This window comes from Cupressus sempervirens, chromosome 6, assembly GCF_028749045.1.
Source record: "Cupressus sempervirens isolate cs-2001-9-10 chromosome 6, ASM2874904v1, whole genome shotgun sequence".
Taxonomy (NCBI): domain Eukaryota; kingdom Viridiplantae; phylum Streptophyta; class Pinopsida; order Cupressales; family Cupressaceae; genus Cupressus; species Cupressus sempervirens.
The window spans coordinates 565,259,909-565,280,092 of record NC_143123.1 but is presented as its reverse complement, the minus strand read 5'-3'; positions in this window follow the sequence as shown (position 1 = coordinate 565,280,092).

Sequence of the window (20,184 nt, the reverse complement as noted above, 5' to 3'; positions counted from 1 at the left end):
AACCATAGGTCAAAGTCCAAGATAGGGATCTAGAGGTGTTGCTTCATATGGTGGAGGAAGGAATGAAGCTATAGTTGGCATACTAAGAAAGAAGGCTTAAGGAGGTGAAGGCTTGAAGTGTGAAGAAGTTAATAGAGATGAAGGGGAATGAATGTCAATCATAATGGAGAGCTGAATGAGATCTAAAATGTGTAAGTGAGTTAGTTTTTCATAAGATCAAGTCCTCCTATTACTTTCTATCAATTGTATGAATCTAGATAAATCCTTTGGATTAAGGTTGACCTAACATTCATATGTAAATCCTTTAACCGGGTGACATTCTAAGGGAATTTTCTAAAGTCCTCTTATAATGCTTACTTTTAATAAGGTGATTGAAATACTTTAACTTGGTCGCATTTAACAGTGTGCACTGTAAACTTCAACAAGGTTGGCTCCTCATAGAGCTCACTTTAGAAGTATGAAAATTCATAGCATGTTAGTGGTGATTTTTCCCAAATTGGGTTCCCACATTAAATTATTGTGTCAAATTGTGTGATTGCATTTGTGATAACTTATTTTTACATTTTTGCAAATTTTATTTGACCTAGGATAGTAACTTACAAAGGTTTAAGATATTGGATGACCTAATCAATACATGCACATGTATTTTCTAAGTACTTGGAAGTTTTATTTATACATTTAGACCCTGAATAATTGATTCACCTCCCCTCTTAGTTATTCTAAATTATTCCAACAATTGGTATTAGAGCTCTTGGTTCCTGCGAGGAAACAATTTGAAGGTACTTGAAGCTAAATATCAAGATGTATAAAAAGGAGCTACCCAAGCTAAACAGGGAAAATTTTCCTACATGGAAAAGCTTGATGAATCTACATCTAGGTGGACTTGAAGATTTTGCATAATCAACTATAACCATTGAGTATTTGGAAGTGAATAGAGCACCCACGCTTGAACAAATGAAACAAAAGAAAGATCACAATCAGGAAATGTTGGAGATTTCATCCACCCTAAGCTATTTAGAGTTTTAAGACATCAAAGAATGTACTATTGCTTTAAAAATGTATGGTGCTCTATAGAAAAAATTGTGGAGGAAACAAGAATGTGTGAAGAGCCAAGGCATAAAGTCTAAGAGAAAAATTCAATGATATGAAAATGCAAGAAGGTCAAACTATAGTTCAGTAATGTGGAAGAATCAAAGATGTTGTCAATGCAATTAGAGAATCAAATAAAAAGATCGGAGATGAGACTGTGATAAAAAAAAGTATTAAGAACCCTATCTATGCTATTAGATTATATGCTATACAAGAAATGAGGTGTACTCTATGTAGTGTTCTGACCCTCAAAGGGCTAGTTGGTAGAATCACTACTTTTGAACTTTCAAATTTTGATAATTTCAATTGTGAGAATGTTGACTTTTGTTTCAAACCTAAATTGACAATCAAAGAACCTAAAGAGAAGAAAAAGAAAAAGGTAAAAACTATTTCTAGTGGTAGACGTGAAATAGGAGATGAAGATCTAGAAGAACTAGAAGCACTACTAGCTAGGAAATTTCATAGAGGCAAAGGGAAAATAAAAAGATGAGTTACCCATCATATGTTTCAATTGTAATGAAGTTGGTCATATTGCAACAATATGTCATAAGAAGAATACTAGAAATGAAGACAAATAAAAAATTAGAAGAGATGAGAGTAACAAAGTATATAAAGATAAGGGAAAGAAAGATTGTTACATTGTTGAAGAAGAATTAGAAGATGAATGAAATGATCATGATGAAGAAGTTGTCTATGTTTCTATGAAAGATGATTCTAATGAATATGATGCTACTGCATTGGTATCCTATGTGGAAAAAAGTGATAGATGGATCATTGGTAGTGAATGTTCTCATTACATGACTAGTGACAAAAGTAGGTTCATAACCCTTGAGAATTATAATGAAAATAATGTTAGATTTGGTAATGATGCACCCTATCTAGTGAAAGGTAAAGGATCAATAAGATTCATAGATAAAATCATGTGTGACAATGTTTACTATGTAGAAGGACTTAACTATAATTTTTTGAGCGTGTCACAATTGAATAGTTCAGGATACAAAGTTGAGTTTGGAAACAAGAAGGCCAAGATCTATGACATTGATGGAAAACACATTGGAAGTGGTGATCAGAAAAGAGGTAATCTATTTTATCTTGACATGAATGAAGCAACCAATCTTGTTTTACAATTTAATGATGTGTGGCTATGACACAAAATGTTACTTCATGTAAATCATGACAACTTGGTTAGTATCAATAAGATAAAAAGAGTCAGTGGTTTGCAAAAATTGAGGAAACCTGATAATGTGATTTGCAAACAATGTCAATTAGGCAAGATCACAAAATGTAATTTCAAGAGTAAGACTTGTACTTCAAATGAAATTCTAGAATTAGTTCATACTGATCTATGCAGAATAATTAATGTGTAACACTATTGTTAGTTTGTGGTGACTGATCAGGAATGTACTATACATACTTCATAAATTCTTTGGAGCACCCTATTTTATCAGGATTTTGGGCTGACATGTAATTATTAATTACAACCCTAAAACAATAAAAATACTTGTATAAAAGGGCCTCGAGTTAGGAATTGTCTCGTGGTTGTGATGCAAAAAATGGTTCTTGTGGCAGTATTAAGTTGTAAGGGATTATGGATTGTAATTAGATTGTAATCACTAGATCATAATAATATTAGACTTGCTATTTGGTGGAGGTAGCCCAAGGATTGGGTGAACCAAGTTAAATCTTGGTGTCTTGTTTTTTTTTTTTCCTATGTGATCTATTATTTTTTGATATTATTTATATTTGCATGTAATTTTTATGTCCATCTGTGGTTTAATCCTAAGAAGTGGTATTAGAGCGAGGTTGTTCTTTCAATTATCCTATATAGGAAAGTCTCGCAGTTGAGTGGGAGTCTCATGGTTGAGTGGGAATGATGGTAGATGAGGGTAAGCTAAGGGTTGATAGGTTGAATGGGAAAAACTTCTAGTTATGGAAGATGCAAATGGAAGACTATCTTTATCAGAAGGATTCATGGAAGCCATTGGAAGGTAAAACCAAGAATTAGGGATTTATGTCAAATGATGACTAAGATCTTTTGGATATAAAATAACTTAGAAGAATTCAATTATGCCTAGCACCATCAATGGTATTTAATATTACAAAAGAAAAGACAACAAAAGAGTTGATGCGAACCCCAGTGAAATTGTATGAAAAGCCCTCTGCTTCAAACAAGGTATTTATCATGAAGCATTTATTCAATATGAAATTGATAGAAGGTGGATCCATTATAGATCATTTAAATGAGTTTAATACTATTAATAGTCAGTTATCTTTTGTGGGTATCAATTTTGATGAAAAAATGAGGTCTCTCTTGACTTTACATTCTTTGCCTAAAAGGTGGAATGGCTTGGTAATGGCCGTGAGTAATTCTATTCCTAGATCTAGTACCCTAAAATATTATGATGTGATTAGTTTTATTTTGAGTGAGGAAACTTGTAGGGAAACCTCACGTAGATCTACATTAGGAAGTGCTTTGAACAAAAAAACAAAGTCAAGGCATAATAATTGAGATTTCAAAAAAAGGTTTACTAGGTCTAAAATGTGTTAATATAGATTTCTATGAAATTTTTGTATATGGAAAACAAAAGAGAGTGAGTATTGTGAAGACTAGGAAGGAAAATAAAAAGGAGAAATTAGAGTTTATGCATATTGATGTATGGGGACCATGTTGGAATTACTTTATAATAACTAAGATGGGGGGTGAATTATTTATTCAAGGTCCAAATGTATAAATAAAACTTTTCACAATTTAGTGAACCCATAAAATATTCATACCCATGCATGTATCCATTGCGTATTTACTGAAACTTGTATGTTACTATCAAATCAATTTGTAAAAGTGTAAAACATGAAACACAACACATTCATCAGCACACTTGACATAATTATTTATGTGGAAACTCAATTTGGGAAAAACCACTAGTAACATGCTACTCCTTTTCACTCTTCTGAAGTGATGCCCTGTGAAAAGCCAACCCTATTTAAGGTTACAATACACAATGTTAAATGTGACCTAGTTAAGAGATTTCAATCACACTATTAGAAGTGGGCCTTGTTAGAGGAATTTAGGCCATTCACTTGGAATGCCACCATGTTAAAGGATTTTTTAATAACTGTTAAGTCAATCTTATTCCAAAGGATTTACCCTAGACTGATACAATTATTAGAGAGTAATAGTAGAGCTTTGATTTGATACAACTTACAACTTCACTTACAAAATAAAATCTCTATTCAATCCTAAATCATACTTGGCTTTCATACTTTGCAACTCTGATAGCTTGTTCACAATTCAAGCATTTATCTTCCTAAGCCTTCTTGCTTAATATGCAATTGCGGACTCTTCTCTTGGGTAGACTCTTCTATTGGGTCACTTGATGAAGCAAAACCCTTAATTCCTTCTTCTCCTTAGGTTCTCACACATGACACCAACCTCTCTTGCTTCATGACTAGACATTCCTATAAATAGGAAATTAGAATATTTTCCCACTCATTATCCATCGTCCAAATTAGGGTTTTGGATGCATTAGGTAGGATACAATGTATCTACTCCATATCTTGTCTTTTCTAGACACCTCTCCTAGAATCCATTTGATTTTTTCTAAAAATGGTTTATATCAAATTTTGTGCCACCAGCTCATCAATCTTATCTTCCTCCTAGTTCACATGTTTCAAGAAGAAAAACTTGTTAGCTTAGATTCAAAAATTTTTCAATCTTTATCATAATGAAGCAACTTGACATTATCAACCTTCTAATGCTTGGCACATACCGACATCAACTATAAAATTGCTTAGCATCAACTAAAGTTTACTGGTGCTTAACATCAACTAAACTTTATGTAGCATCAAGTCTCTTGCTTGGCATCCACTAGATTTCACTTTTACTTGGCTCCAATTGACTTTTTGCTCAGCTTTCACTAACTTTGCTTGACACCTACTATCTACTCGATCAAGCTTGGCAGATGAACTTTGTTTAACTTATTCTTCTAAACTTTCTAAGTGTAGCCAGTGTTTTTTGTAATCTTAAGTAGATCATCAATACATCATGCCATTGCTATCTTAACTAATCCTTATACTTCACTACATAATCATAACTCAACCTTTCCTCTAGGTTATTTTGTTACATCTTATTGACCAATCAAATCCTCCTCATCAATCAACAAAGTGATAGTACTTGAATCACAAATAATTGTCTTACCAACAAATAGTAGGTTTGACATCAGTGACAAAACAATGATTGAAACATAGAACCTTCTTCAACAATCTCCTTCTTAACAATCTTTTTTTCAATGATCTTCTCAATTAAATTTCAACAATCTCCCTCTTTGGCATTGATGGCAAACCAAACTGATCAACTAAGTCAATCAAATGATGACCATCTTGTTCAACCAAATTGACTAGGTAAAAATAGTAAGACAATACCAAAAGGAAAAACTTGTATTCCTCCATTTATCAACAACTTCCATCTTATGATTAGGTTACAAAACTCTTTCTTAGAACTCCCTCTGAGTTATTTCTTGTATCTCCCTCTTACTAGGTAGATTAGGATTTCTTCCTCTTTCTTTTGTTCTAGATTGATCAGTAGAGTATCTCCTCTTAGAATTAAACTACAGATATAAATAAAGAACTACATGCAAATATAACCAATAAAAGAAAATAATAGATCACATAGAAATGAACACAAGGCACCAAGATTTAACATGGTTCACCCAATCCATGGGCTATGTCCACCAAATACCAAGTCCGACCTTATTACAATCTAATGATTACAACCTAATTACAATCTGTAATGCCTTACAGCTCAATACCGCCACAAGAACCAATTTCACATCACATCATAATGAAAAAAATAATTAACCCTAAACCCTTTTATACAAGTATTTTATGTCATTTTAGAGTTATAATTAATAATTACATTTCGGCCCAAAATCTTGATAAAATAGGGCCCAATTTATTTTTTCAGGGTGATGCCTCGAACGCCAAAGAATTATGGAGTATGTACAGTACTTTCCTGATCAGTCACCACAATCTAATAATCTCCCACTTGGGAACTGATCAGGCTCCACACTAAACAACAATCTCTCACTTGGAGACTGATCCTGTAGCAATAGCACTACCACATGGGGATCCCACTAGATCAAACTACCCTAGACTCTACTGTTCTTTTATTCATGTTCAATCTAGAAGACCAACCAAAGTTGAAGAGGATTTCAGCTTCTCCCTTGTTACAACCTTTGTCAACATATCTACTAGATTGTCATTTGTATGTATCTTCTCTAGCTTTAACTATCCATCCTCCAAAATTGACCGAATAAAATGGTACCGCAACTATATGTGTTTCATCTTAAAATGCAGAGCTTAATTCTTGGCAAGATGAATGACACTCTAACTATCTATGAACAAATAATTATCCTTCTGAGGATGTCCCAATTCTTCCAAGAATAACTGAAGCCATAACATCTCCTTGACTACCTCTATAGTGGATAGAGCATTAATCTTCTGTAACCTAGAAACCTAGCTCACAGCTGCCGCACCAATAGTAAAAACATAACATGTAGTACTCTGCTTGGTATCAATATCCCCTGCCAAATTTGAGTCAACATAACCTTATAAATTAGTAGTAGAGCCCCCAAAGTGTAAACACTTATTGGATGTGCCTCTCAGATATCTGAGAATCCATTTGACTACATTCCAATGCTCAATTCCTGGATGACTCATATACCTACTAACGACTCCCACTACATGTGCAATATCTGGCCTAGTGCATACCATAGTATACATCAAGCTTCCTACAGCCGAAGTATAGGGTACCTTGGACATCTTATCCTCCTCTACCTATGTCTTAGGACACATCTCCTTAGCCAATTTCAAATGACCAGGTAAAGGTGTGCTGACAACTTTAGCATTCTCCATAGAGAAATGTTGCAACACCTTCTCAACATAATCAACCTGAAATAGTGTCAATGTTCTATTTCTCCTATCTCTGGAAATCTTCATACCAAGGATTTGTTTTTTTGCCCCTAAATCCTTCATAGAAAATCCATGTGCTAACTGGCATTTTAGCCCCTTAATATGGTCCATGTTAGACCCAGCTACAAGAATATCATCAACATATAAACATAAAATAATGTAGCTATCATCATCCAACCTCTTAAAATAAACATAGTAATCTAAATGAAACCTATTATATCCATGCTTATGCATAAAACTATCAAAGTTTAGATACCATTGCTGAGGTGCTTGCTTCAAGCCATATAAACTTTTCTTCAATTTGCTCACTAAGTTCTCCTTACCTTTGACCTCAAAACCGTGTGGCTGAGCCATAAATATTTCTTCATCCAAATCACCATGAAGAAAGGTTGTTTTAACATCAAGCTACTCTAAATGTAAATCTTAAATAGCCACAAGACTTAAAACAGTATGGATAGAAGTCATTTTAACAACAGGAGAAAATATCTCGTCAAAATCAATTCCCTTTTTCTATGCAAATCCTTTTACAACTAACCTAGCTTCAAATCTTTTCTTATCTCCTACCTCTTCTTTCAACCTATAGACCTACTTATTCTGTAAAGCCTTTTTACTTGCAAGAAACTTGCATAAATACCATGTCTTATTCTTCAACAAAGAGTCCATTTCATCTTTCATTGCAGACTCCCACTGAATCTTAGTATCCACCTACATAGCTTCATCATAACTTTCAAGTTCGCCAGCATCAGTAAGTAAAATAGAATACAAAGAGTGAGAAAATCTTTGTGGAGGTATAATTTTCCTTGTTGACCATCTAACATTCACTAGTGTGTGTGGTATTTTTTGTTGTAGTTGTTGCACATCATGAGGAATGGCTGGAATATTAGCTTTTGGAGTATCATCTAGCACTACATAATCATCTTCTTTCTTCTCATGTTGCTACAACAGATCTTTATACAACACTTTCTCATTGAATATGACATCCCTACTTACAATTTTATGATTTTCAAAATCCCAAAGCTTATAACCAAATTCATTAATTCCATATCCAAAAAATATACATTTCTTTGACTTAGCTTCTAGCTTGGTTCTATTTTCAAAATCTATGTGAGAAAATGCTTCATAACATAAGATTTTGAGAAAAGAATAACTGACTTCTTACCAGTCCATGCCTCCTCTGGAATACCACAACCCAAAGGAGTAGAGGGACCTCTATTAATAAATATATAGCAGTATTGATAGCCTCCACCCACATGTATAAGGGCAACCCAACATGCAACCTCATGCTCCTTGCGCACTCCATTATAGTCGTGTTCATGCATTTAGCCACTCTATTTCCCTATGGAGTCCTTGGAATAGTTTTCTGTCTATGAATACCATTAGTGGAGAAATAATTTTCAAATTCATGACTACAATACTCACCACCATTATCAGATCTGAGACATTTTAATTTCTTACTAGTCTCATTTTCAACCAAGCATTTCCATTTCTTAAAAGTTTGAAATACATCAAATTTATGTCTAAGGAAATAAACCCATACTTTTCTAGTTGCATCATCAATAAATGTAACATAATAATGAGAGCCACCAAGGGAAGATACTTGAGCTGGTCCCTATACATCTATATGCACAAGCTCTGATCTCTCCTTTTTGTTTTCCTTCCTAGTCTTTGCAAAACTCACTCTCTTTTTTTTTCCATACACACAACTTTCACAAAAATCCATATTAACACATTTTAGACCTGGTAAAACTTTCTTTGAATGAAGTACTTTCATAACTTTCTCACTCATGTGCCCAAGTTTGTTGTGCCACAATGCTGTATCAAAATCTACAGTGGCTATTTGTTCTCCCTGCTCAATTGCAGCAATTATTCCTGAACATTCATTTTTCTCTAAAACAATCAAAGTAGAAGGAACAATATGACCTATACAAAGACATAAGGTGCCTACTTTCACACCTTTTTCTACTACAAGGGAACCTTTTGAAACCTTCCAATTTTTATCATTAAAAGTAACTACACAACCCTCATCATCAAGTTATCCTACTAAAATTAAATTCATACTCAGCCTTGGAACATGTCTTACCTCATGTAGTAGCCAATGATTCCCATTTTGCAACTTAATCTTAATTTTACCCTTTCCAACAATCTGACAAGGTTGATTATCCCCCAAATAAACAAGCCCAAAATCCCCTTGGACATAATCAATGAAATAACCTCTATGAAGTGTAGCATGAAATGAAGCACCAAAATCTAATACCCATGAATCATCAACATTTTCTAAAGACAGAAGCAAAGCATCCTCTTCAGACTTGTTACTTACCACATTTGCCTCCTTGTCTCCATCTGATTTATCTCCTTCATTTTTCTTTCAATTCCAGCAATCTTTCTTTTTGTGCCCTAGTTTCCCATAGTACCAGCAATTGTTTGGTTCTCTCAATTGAGACCTCTTCCTCTTTGACTTTCCTCTTGATTTCTCACGATTTCCAAAATTAATTCCTCTTAGTCGTTTTTCCCTATTTTGTGCATTCAAAGCACTTCCTAATGTAGATCCACCTAAAGTTTTCCTAGATGATTTTTCTCACTTAAAATAACATTGATCACATCATCATATTTTAGGGTACTAGATCTAAGAACAGAATTACTCATAGCCATTAGCAAGCCATTCTAGCTTTTAGGCAAAGAACACAAAATCAAGAGAGCCCTAATTTCTTCTTCAAAATTGATACCCACAAAAGATAACTGACTAGTAATAGTATTAAACTCATTTAAATGATCTACAATAGATCTACTTTCTGCCATTTTCATATTAAATAAATGGTTCATGAAAATACCTTGTTTGAAGCAGAGGGCTATTCATATAGTGTCGCTAGGGTTTTCATCAATTCTTCTATCATCTTTGCTTTTGTAATATTAAATGCCACCAATGGTGCTAGGCATAATTGAATGCTTCCAAGTGCCTTTCTATCCAAAAGATTCCATTCATCATTTGACATAGTTCCCTGATTCTTGGCTTTGCCTTCCAACCGCTTCCATAAATCCTTCTGATATAGATGGTCTTCCATTTACATCTTTCATAACTAGAAGTTCTTCCTATCAAACCTATCAACCCTCAAATTACCCTCATCTGCCATTACTCTCACTCAACCGTGAAACTTTCTTGTAGAGGATAACTGAAAAATAACTAGGCTCTGATACTACTTGTTAGGATTAAACCATGGACATAAATAAAAAACTACATGCAAATATAACCAATAATAGAAAATAATAGATCACACAGAAATGAACACAAGGCACCAAGATTTAACATGGTTCACCTAATCTCTTTGCTACACCCACCAAACAACAAGTTTGATCTTATTGCAATCCAGTGATTACAACCTGATTACAATCCATAATCCCTTACAACTCAATACTTCTACAAGAACCAATTTTGCATCACATCATAATGAAAAAAAAAATAACCCTAAACCCTTTTATAAAAGTATTTTATGCCATTTTAGGATTATAATTAATAATTACATGTTGGCCCAAAATCTCGATAAAATAGGGCCCAAATTTATTTTTTCGGGGTGATGCCTTAAATCCCAAAGAATTATGGAGTTTGTACAGTACTTTCTTGATTAGTCACCACAATCTAACATCTCCCTTTGATGTCATCTTTTTAGCTCTTTGATCAATGTCTCCCTCTTTGTTTTGACTCAATTCTTCAGATCTTTCTCCCTCCTTGATCAGCAAATTAGTTTAGGACTTTCTCCCACCTATCTCTTTAACTTGATTAGTAAAACTCTTCTTCTAATGATGATTAGTTTAATGAACTATCTCCCTCTTTGACAATAATGCCAAAGACCTATACCAAAAAATTGTCATCCCAAAGAATTTATATATAAGCATTCACAGTTTCTTCAATTTCTCCCTCTATCACCTTGTTGGTGACTATTTTGAATCTTTAGCTCTATGATTACTTCAGGCAGTTCCTAAAGTAAGATCCACTACATCAATTTGTATTATATGAACATTAGCTTTATTGATGTAGGGCACTTCTTCTATTTCTTAAATAGCCTTTTATAGGGGTATCACCCCTAGTTTACCTCTTAGATACTCATGAGCATCCTTGGGTAATGGTTTTGTGAAGATATCAACAATTTTCTCCTTTGAGTTAACATATTCCATCTTCACCTCTTTGTCTTGAACTAATTCTCTTACATAATGATACTTGATTGCAATGTTCTTTGTCTTTGTGTGCATCATTGAATTCTTTGATATATTGATAAAACTTGTATTATCACAATAAAATCACTAGTTCTGTGATTTTGTTCTTCATTCCTTTGAGCTACCTATTTGATCCATACAATGTTTGTGTATTTCATAGCAGTAGCAACATATTTTGCTTCAACAATAGATTGTGAAGTACAACTCTATTTCTTATTTTTCCATGCAACCAGTCTCTTGCCTAAGAAAAATGATCCTCCACTAGTGCTCTTTCTATCATCAATGTTTCTAGCCCAGTTAGCATCAATGTAGGCTCTTAAGTCAAACCTTTCATTCTTCTTATTGTATAGACCAAACTCTTCTGTTATTATCCTCTTCACAACCATTAAGTGATTCTCCCTAGAATTAGTAGAGAATCTTCCAACTATCCTTACAAATAATGCAATATTAGGTCTTCTATGTTCTACATATTGATAATTTTCAATCATAGACCTATACAATGTTTGATTCACCTCAACTGAATCATCATTCTTTGACAACTTATGTTCTATCACCATAGGTGTACTTACTGGTTTGGAATCCTCTAGTCCAAATGTCTTCAATATCTCTTTCACGTACTTTGATTGAGTAATGTATATACCATACTTCATCTGATATACTTGTAATCACACAAAAAAATTGATTTCTCCAAACATAGACATTTCAAATTCTTGCTTTATCTTATTTGTAAAATCCTTACATAAAGCATCCTATCCTCTAAATATGATATCATCAACAAATATTTTAGATAGAAAAATACCTTTTCCTTTTTCTATCTTTATGTATAGATTGTTGTTATCATTAGTCCTTTCAAATCCAATCTTCACAAGATAAGTATGAAGTCTCTCTCACCATGCTCTTGGTGCTTGCTTCAATCCATAGGGCTTTGTGTAGTCTACATATCATGTTCTTATTGTTGCTATCAACAAATCTTTCTAGTTGTTCTATGTAGACTTCATCTTCTAGTATGCCATTCAAAAATGCAGATTTAACATCCATTTGATAAACTTTGAAACCTTTGTATATAGCATAAGCAAGTAGAGTTCTTACTAATTCCATTCTTGCAACATGAAAAAATATCTCTCTATAGTCAATTCCTTCTTGTGCATATCCCTTGCAAAATCATCTTGCTTTGTTTCTTGTGAGTTCACCATTTCCATCTAGCTTGTTTCTAAATACCCACTTGGTACCAATCACATTTTTGGTCTAGGAACTAGACTCCATGTTTTGTTCTTCTCTATCTATTAAATATTTTCTTTCATGGCCTTGTACTAGTCATCATCTTCTAATGCATCTTTTACTATTTTGGGCTCCTTCATGATTAACAAACATGATTAACTTCTTAATCTATTTCTTTTCATTGGCCGAGAATCTTTGTTTCCAATGATATGATTAGCAAGATTATGCCTTTTGACATATTTAGACAATCTTAGCTCAGCTCTTGTTTCTACACTTTATCTTTCAGCTTTAGAGTCATCATGTACATCTCTATCAGGTATCTTAGCATCTCTTTCATGTTTACTAATCTTAGAATTAAAATGTGCATCTTCTTCATTTTCAACTTGGCATTTAAATGTAACTCAGTTCTTGAATGCAACTCGACATTCACAAGGTGTGACTTGGTAGTCACTGATACTTGCTATTGATTTGTAACTTGATTCACAACATCTTCTTTAGTAGGCATTCTTTCATAAAAGTATAAAAATTATTTCTATTCCTTTGGTTCTTACATAGGCTCAGCCACATGTACTTCTATAAATTTATCAAAATTCACATTTGCACTTTCCACAATTTGTTTAGTGTTAGTTTTTAAATACTTGTCAGATTTGCTTCTTGTGAAGTATCCAAGGAATATACCTTCTTCACTTTTTCCATCAAACTTTTCATTCCTAATATCTTTGATAATGTAACACTTACTTCCAAAAACTTTAAAGTATTTTGCATTGGGTGGATATCTATACCATAGTTCAAAAAGTGTTGAATAAGTTCCTTTCTTGACTTGCACATGGTTCAAAGGTATATACAATAGTACTTATAGCTATTCTAGAGCAACATTCTTCTCCATCATAAGTGTTCTAGCATAGTCCATTATAGACCTATTTCTCCTTTTAGTAATCCCATTTTTTGGAGGGGTCCTGGGTGTAGATGATTGTCTTTTGATTCTTCTATTATTATAGAACATCTCAAACTCATTCGAAGTGAATTCTCCTCCTTTATTTGATCTCAAGAATTTCAAACACTTACCTGTCTCTTTCTCAACTCTTGCCAAGTACCACTTAAACATTTGAAAAGTATTAGATTTCTATTTTAGAAACATGACTATCACCATCTTAGAGTAATCATCAACAAATAGCATTATGTGCTTATCTCCTCTATATATTTGCACTTCAATTGGTCCACATAAGTTAGTATGAATGATCTCTAGTGTTTCTTTAGAGGTATAATATTTACTCTTAAAGCTTGACTTTGACATTTTGCCTAGATAACATTGTTTACACACTAGATTATCAAGTTTCTTCAACTTAGGCAATCCTCTAACTCTCTTCATGTTACTGATACTAACCAAGTTGTCAAAATTAACATGACATAATCTCTTGTGCCAAAGCCATACATCATCAAATTTTGCAACAAAACAAGTAGCATCCTCTATATCCAGATAGAACAAATTACTTCTAGTTTGATCATCTTTTTAAATAAATTTTCCATTTGTGTCATATATCTTGGCAATTTTGTTTGCAAATTCAACCTTACATCCTAGATTAGTCAATTGTGACACAGGTAACAAGTTATAATTTAGTCCTTCAACATAGTAAGCATTGTCACATGAAATCTTGCCTGTGAATCTGATAAAGCCTTTTTCCTTTTATCAAGCACGGTGCATCATTACTAAATCTTACACTATTTCTATTGATCTCAGATTGGTTTTGACAATTGAGTGTCAACACACCTAAACTATTTTCTAAGTTGATGTTGAGTATAGTGTAGATGCTAAGTTACAATATGTGTTGAGAAAGAAATTCAACAAGTGTTGAATCATTTAGATGCTAAGTAAATAGATAGTGTTGAGAAAGTTTCAAGTATTGAGTGAACAATAGATGTCGATAAAATTCAAGTGTCGAGCAAGATAGAATTTAGTATGTGCTGAGCATTAGTAATCAACAAGTTTTGAGTAACATAGAATCAACATATGTGTTTGTGTCTTCACAAACTAAGATGTAAACCATTTTTGAGAAGACATATGGACATATCTTGAAGCTTAGAGATAAGATCTAATCTATTTGGATCCCCTATGCAATCAACATGTAACCAATCAAAAAAATGGAAAGATTTGAGTGAGAAAGATAGATGAATCTCAATCATAGATTCATACCTAACCCTAAGTCATGAAATATTTTTAAGGAGAAAAACCACCATAATTTATAGTGTGTGAGAGAGAGAATGCATGTGAGGAGACAATGCTAGTAAAGAAGTAAAAGGGGTGAATTGATCAAGTTGAAAGTGACTTAGAAGAAGGATAGAATTGTAGAATCAATTTTCAGAACAAAGGATCAAGGTTACAACATTTTCATACTAGATCAATGAGGATCAAATTGGACAGAACAAGGATCTAAAATTACCAATAACATATTGCAAGTAATCAGGTCAAACATTCTATGATACTTTCTAACAATTGTATTAGTAGAATGAAGTCCTATGGAGATGGGTTGGTTTAATAGCCATTGTATAAAGCCTTTAATAGGGTGACATTCCAAGTGAATTTTTTGTAAATCCTTTAACTAGGTATGCTTTTGATAGAGTGTTAAAATCCTTTAACAGGGTAGGATCTAACAATCCTTGTAAGCCTTTAATAGGGCAGGCCTTTTACAAGGCAGATCATGAGAATGGTCGAAATATGTAACCTTAATAGGTGAACTTCATTACTGTAGTAGTGAATAGTTGTGGATGTCATCCCCACCCCGATTTTATATTCTCATTAGAGGGTTTCTAGGTAATCATATCTAGTGTCAAGTGTTTATGTGGATGCATTTTCTTTACATGTTATTTCCATATGTTATTGCATGCAATGTTTTAGAGTTAAAAGTTTTATTGGTTAAAGTTTAGTACTTCTAATTCATGGCCCCCCCTAGAAGTATACTTCCCACTTGTAAATCCCAACAATTGGTATCGGAGTTAAGTTCCCATCAGGAGAAGCCTTACAACTTGGAGAAAAGATCTTGAAATGGAAATCTACAAGTTGGGAAAGACATTGAGAATTAGGAGATTGAGATACACTCTTACTACAACAATTGGATGAAGTCAGAAATGCTTTGAGGAGATTACTAAAGAAAAGAAAAAGAAATCACCATAGTTGAGAATGACACCCAATATAAGGAGATTGACACCACAAAGTTATTTGCAGATGGTAACTCATGTGATTTTGATGCAACAGTTATAGATCTCATGGACAAGAACAAAGCACAAGCTAAAGAGATAAAAAAATCTCAAATTGGAGCAAGAATCACAAGTAATACTGCTATGCCAAGTGATTGAACAAAAGAAGAAAGCCACTAAAGATAAGGTCATGATTGAAGAAGACAAAAGAATCTTGTCAAAATAGATTGGAAGAAAAATCAATAAAGTTGTCTAGGATTTCAAACATGTAGTTGGATATCCTGAGCCAACTGATGAATGCTCATCATGAATTGAATGTTAATGACATTGAGATAACTACATTGAAGTTGCAAAATGAGAAACTATAGAATGACCTAAAAAGAGAGAAGGAATTTATAGAAAGCTTCAACAAGCCAAATTAATCCATCAAGTACTTTGAGCAAATACTAAAATCCCTTAGATCCAGTAAAGACACATCAAGTTTGGGCTATACAAGCACTGAAGAAGGAGAGTCATCCAAGACTACTAAACGAAGGAATGAAAAAGGTAAGAACTCTAAACCCACTTATCATTTTTGTGGCAAAAAAGGACATAGAACTAATGTTTTTAGAAACAAGAAAGGTAGTCAGAATGCCAAGCCAAAGAATATGATCCATTGTTACAAATGCAAAAAAAAAGGTCATTAGGCACATGAATGTAGGACAAGGACAATGTATGGACCAAGATTTGAAGGACACTACTACACTTGTCAAAAGTTTGGACACAAAGCCTTTGAGTGTAGATCCAAGACCACATGATCATTAAACAAGGGAAGAAGCCATGAAAATTCCTATAATTGGGACTCAATACAAGGCATAGTTATCTTAATTGTCAAGAGTATGGACACATCCCTAAGAATTGCATAAGAACACATTTTAGTGGAAGCTACAATAGATGGTTAAACCAAATTACATGCTTTAGTTATTTAAAAATTGGTCACATCAGTAGGCACTGCCCAACAAGATTAAAAGCACCTAACTTAGACTCAAACAAGGGAAAAGACAAGGTAGATTTTGAGCACATTAGAGGAGATATGAATAAGACACGAAAGAAGAAAAATGAATGTAGTAGATCAAATGAAGGGATCACTTCACCTAAAGGGTCAAGTGGTCATACTTCATCAAACTAAGAAAAAGAAGGTATGAGGGATTGATATTTAAATGTTTTATCATACATTAGTTCCTAGAATAAATTAGTATTAAAAAGGATAGATCAGCATGAATAAAGTTGCAAAGTTAAATCTTCGAAATTTTCACATTGTTGCCAGGTAAGGAAAGTTTCCTTCAAATGCCGAGTAAAATCCTAGTATATGCCAAGTTGTCTGCCAAAGCTAGCTGAAGCCAAGTTAGTCATGGTTGTCAAATAAAAGGGAAATTCTTAGTGAAGTTGAGTAAGGGAAACTCTAGTGGATGTCAAGTGTTGAATAATCAATGGAAGATGAGTAAAACATAATTACATAAGGATCCAAGTGGACAGTTGTATATGCACTAAGCATTAAATGATATGTAATGAAGGGTATAAGGTCAAGTTTTTGATCATTTTTCATCATTGCAAAAATAGAGTAAGAGAAAGAAGAGCACATAAATGATTTCCAAGAAGAGATTGATGCTTTTATGAAGATTCCAACAAAGATTCAACATTGTTTCATTGATCTAAGGTATTTACTTAAGTGTTGAGCTACGAAATTATACAATTTTTACATCTTGAAACCCTAATTTTAAAAAATGGCTTTTAGCTCAAGGAAACCAAAGGAAAAGGAACCATTTGAGGTTCATTTCATCAGTAATGAAGTTAAACAACCAAATTCTAGGCCAATTCTTGAAGTGGCTTACAAAAATGATCCTGTTGGTGCTTTATCTATTATTCCACCTAAGGTTGTTATGGTGCAAGATGTCAAAAAGTGTTATAATTGTAAAGATGGAGGAATTGGTGACATGGAGATTTGGAAAGCATAAGAATGGGGTATTAAAGGAAGAATTTTAGATTGTTGAAAGGAAGGGCTTAACCCGTGCCCTATATTTCCCTATATTCTTCAAGACTGAATGGATAAGAATAGTTTTGAGCAGAATTCATGACGGATGGTTCTGGTTGGAAGATTGACCTATTAAATTTTCAAAAAGAATCATGTATAGGGAAATAGGATACCTAACCCTAGAATGTACAAAGACTCTAAGGAGTGATTCAAAAGAAGCCATAGAGAAGAACACTGGGGCAAAGTGGAATAAAAGAGGCATGACTATTGACACAATTAGAGATGCCCTTGTAGAATTTTCTATTAGGGTGATATCCCATAAATTCTACCAATCAAGCCTACTAAACAGTGTAACTTACATTTTAGTTGATGTGGGATACAAAATTGTCAAGAAGGATCCTACATATGATCTAACAAAACTATAACTGCAAAATATAATGGAGAATTTGGGAGCAATAAGGAGATCCAAGATTGCTTAGCGTAAGTTTGGATCAATTTTGACATGCATATTTTTCTATGTTCAAAACAAATTTTCCTCTTTTGGTAAGATAATTTGGAAGACAAATGGGTCTATAGCAGTATAAGTAAATGAGTACATAGAGCAAATAGGAGCCAATTTTGAAACCTTAGTAACAAGCTATTTTGAAGAATTCAAAAGTCTATGAAGAAAATACTTAGAATACCAATTTCTCTTGTGGATCATCACATTAATGGCATTTTTTTCTTAGTTGACATTGTCTACACTTATATCCAAGTAGCAATACCAAGAGTGAGATGGCTAAGGAAACTTAGATATGAGATAAACATAGATGAGGCCTGACCAACAATCACAACATTTCTTGCAGAAGACATTGATAAAAGTGGCAAACCTTTTGGAATTTTTGATGTTGTAAAATCTAAAGTAGAAATGGACTTGAAAACTACTTCAACCCTAAAGAAAAAGGACAAATTGGTCAAAAAGGTTAAGGCCAAATTTGGTGAAGGGACAATAGAGGGTGAAGAAGAAGATGATGATGAAGAAGAACAAGAATAGGGCCAAGAGCCACTTGCCTTGACACAAGGCATGGAAAAAGATGTTTAATAAGAAGAAGGTGTTGAGGAGGAAGAGGAAGTTGAGGAAGCACCTACCAAGCCAGAGCCAAAGAAGAGAAAAGCTTAGAAACAACCTACAACACAGCCCAAGGGTAAGAAAACTGCCAAGCCAAGTCCAGCTAAGCCTACTACAAGGGTAATTACAAGAGCCACAAATAAAGAGGCTAAGGAGAAAGAGAAGAAGAAGGCTACCAAGCAACAAGGTCTAGCCAAGAAGAAATTAGGAAGGAAATATTTTGCTCGAGCTGACTCAGATGAAGAGAGAACAGAGTCAAAAGATACAAGCCAATTTAGAGTGGTAAGTCACACCATAAGTTTGATTTAGAAAATATATGTGATCATATTAGAGATAATGCAAACTTAACTTACTTAAAGAGCATTGATTTTAATAAGTTGAGTAGAGGAGAAAAAAACATGGTTGAAGAATTAGTCTACACCATGATGGAAAAGTTCAAGAACACCCCACTTGAACTTGGCAATTCAATGCCCAAAGAGTTATATTCTATTGTCAAAAATAAATGGCATTATTGCCTGAATATGGAGAAATAAATAAGAGAGTCAACATTGTCTTGAGTAATTCTTGAGCTCAAAAAAGGAAAAATAACTAAGGCCAATAAGAAACATGGGAGCAAATTTGCACCCAAATATAGAGCCTTTAGCATTCTTCAGAATAAGGTTGAAGATTTTGTTTAGAAGTCCCACTCAAATGCGGAAATTAATTTATGAATTAATAGCTATCAATGAAGGAGAAGAAGATCCCTTTGAGGGGAGAAAAAATGGAGAAGAGGATGACAATGAAAAGGAAGGTGAAGGTGAAAAAGAAAAGGCAAATGATATAGTGGAAAAGGAAACTCAAAAAGATGATATGGAAACTACTAAAGAGCAGCAAATAGAATCAATAAAAGAAAAGGATGTTTCACATGACACCTCCAAGTCCTCCACATGACACCTCTACAGCTATAGAATCAATAAAATAAAGGATGTTCCTAACAACTTTGGTCAGAACATAAACCTATTGACTATGAAGAATCTCAAGAAGATCCTTGACCAATCGACTCTACAAGCTCAATTATGCAATAATCTAGTGTTAATTAGTGTAAATGAGTTGCAAAAAGTAGTATTTGACTTGACTAGGGACAAGATTGAAACACAACATTAAATTTTAGTAGAGATAGCTATACAAATCAAATCCCTAGAAGTTGCAATACAAAACTAGGATGTTGCTCTGAGAATTGTAATGGAAGTGAACAAAACCTTCTTGGAAAAATATTCAGTCAGTGTATAGACCTTTTTACATAAGTGTCAAAAAGGGGGAAAAATTCAAAAGATAGAAGGATACTTAATTTTCAAGGGGAGACATGTGAAAGGGGGAGCTAAAATGAAAGGGGGAGTGATAAAATAAATAGAGA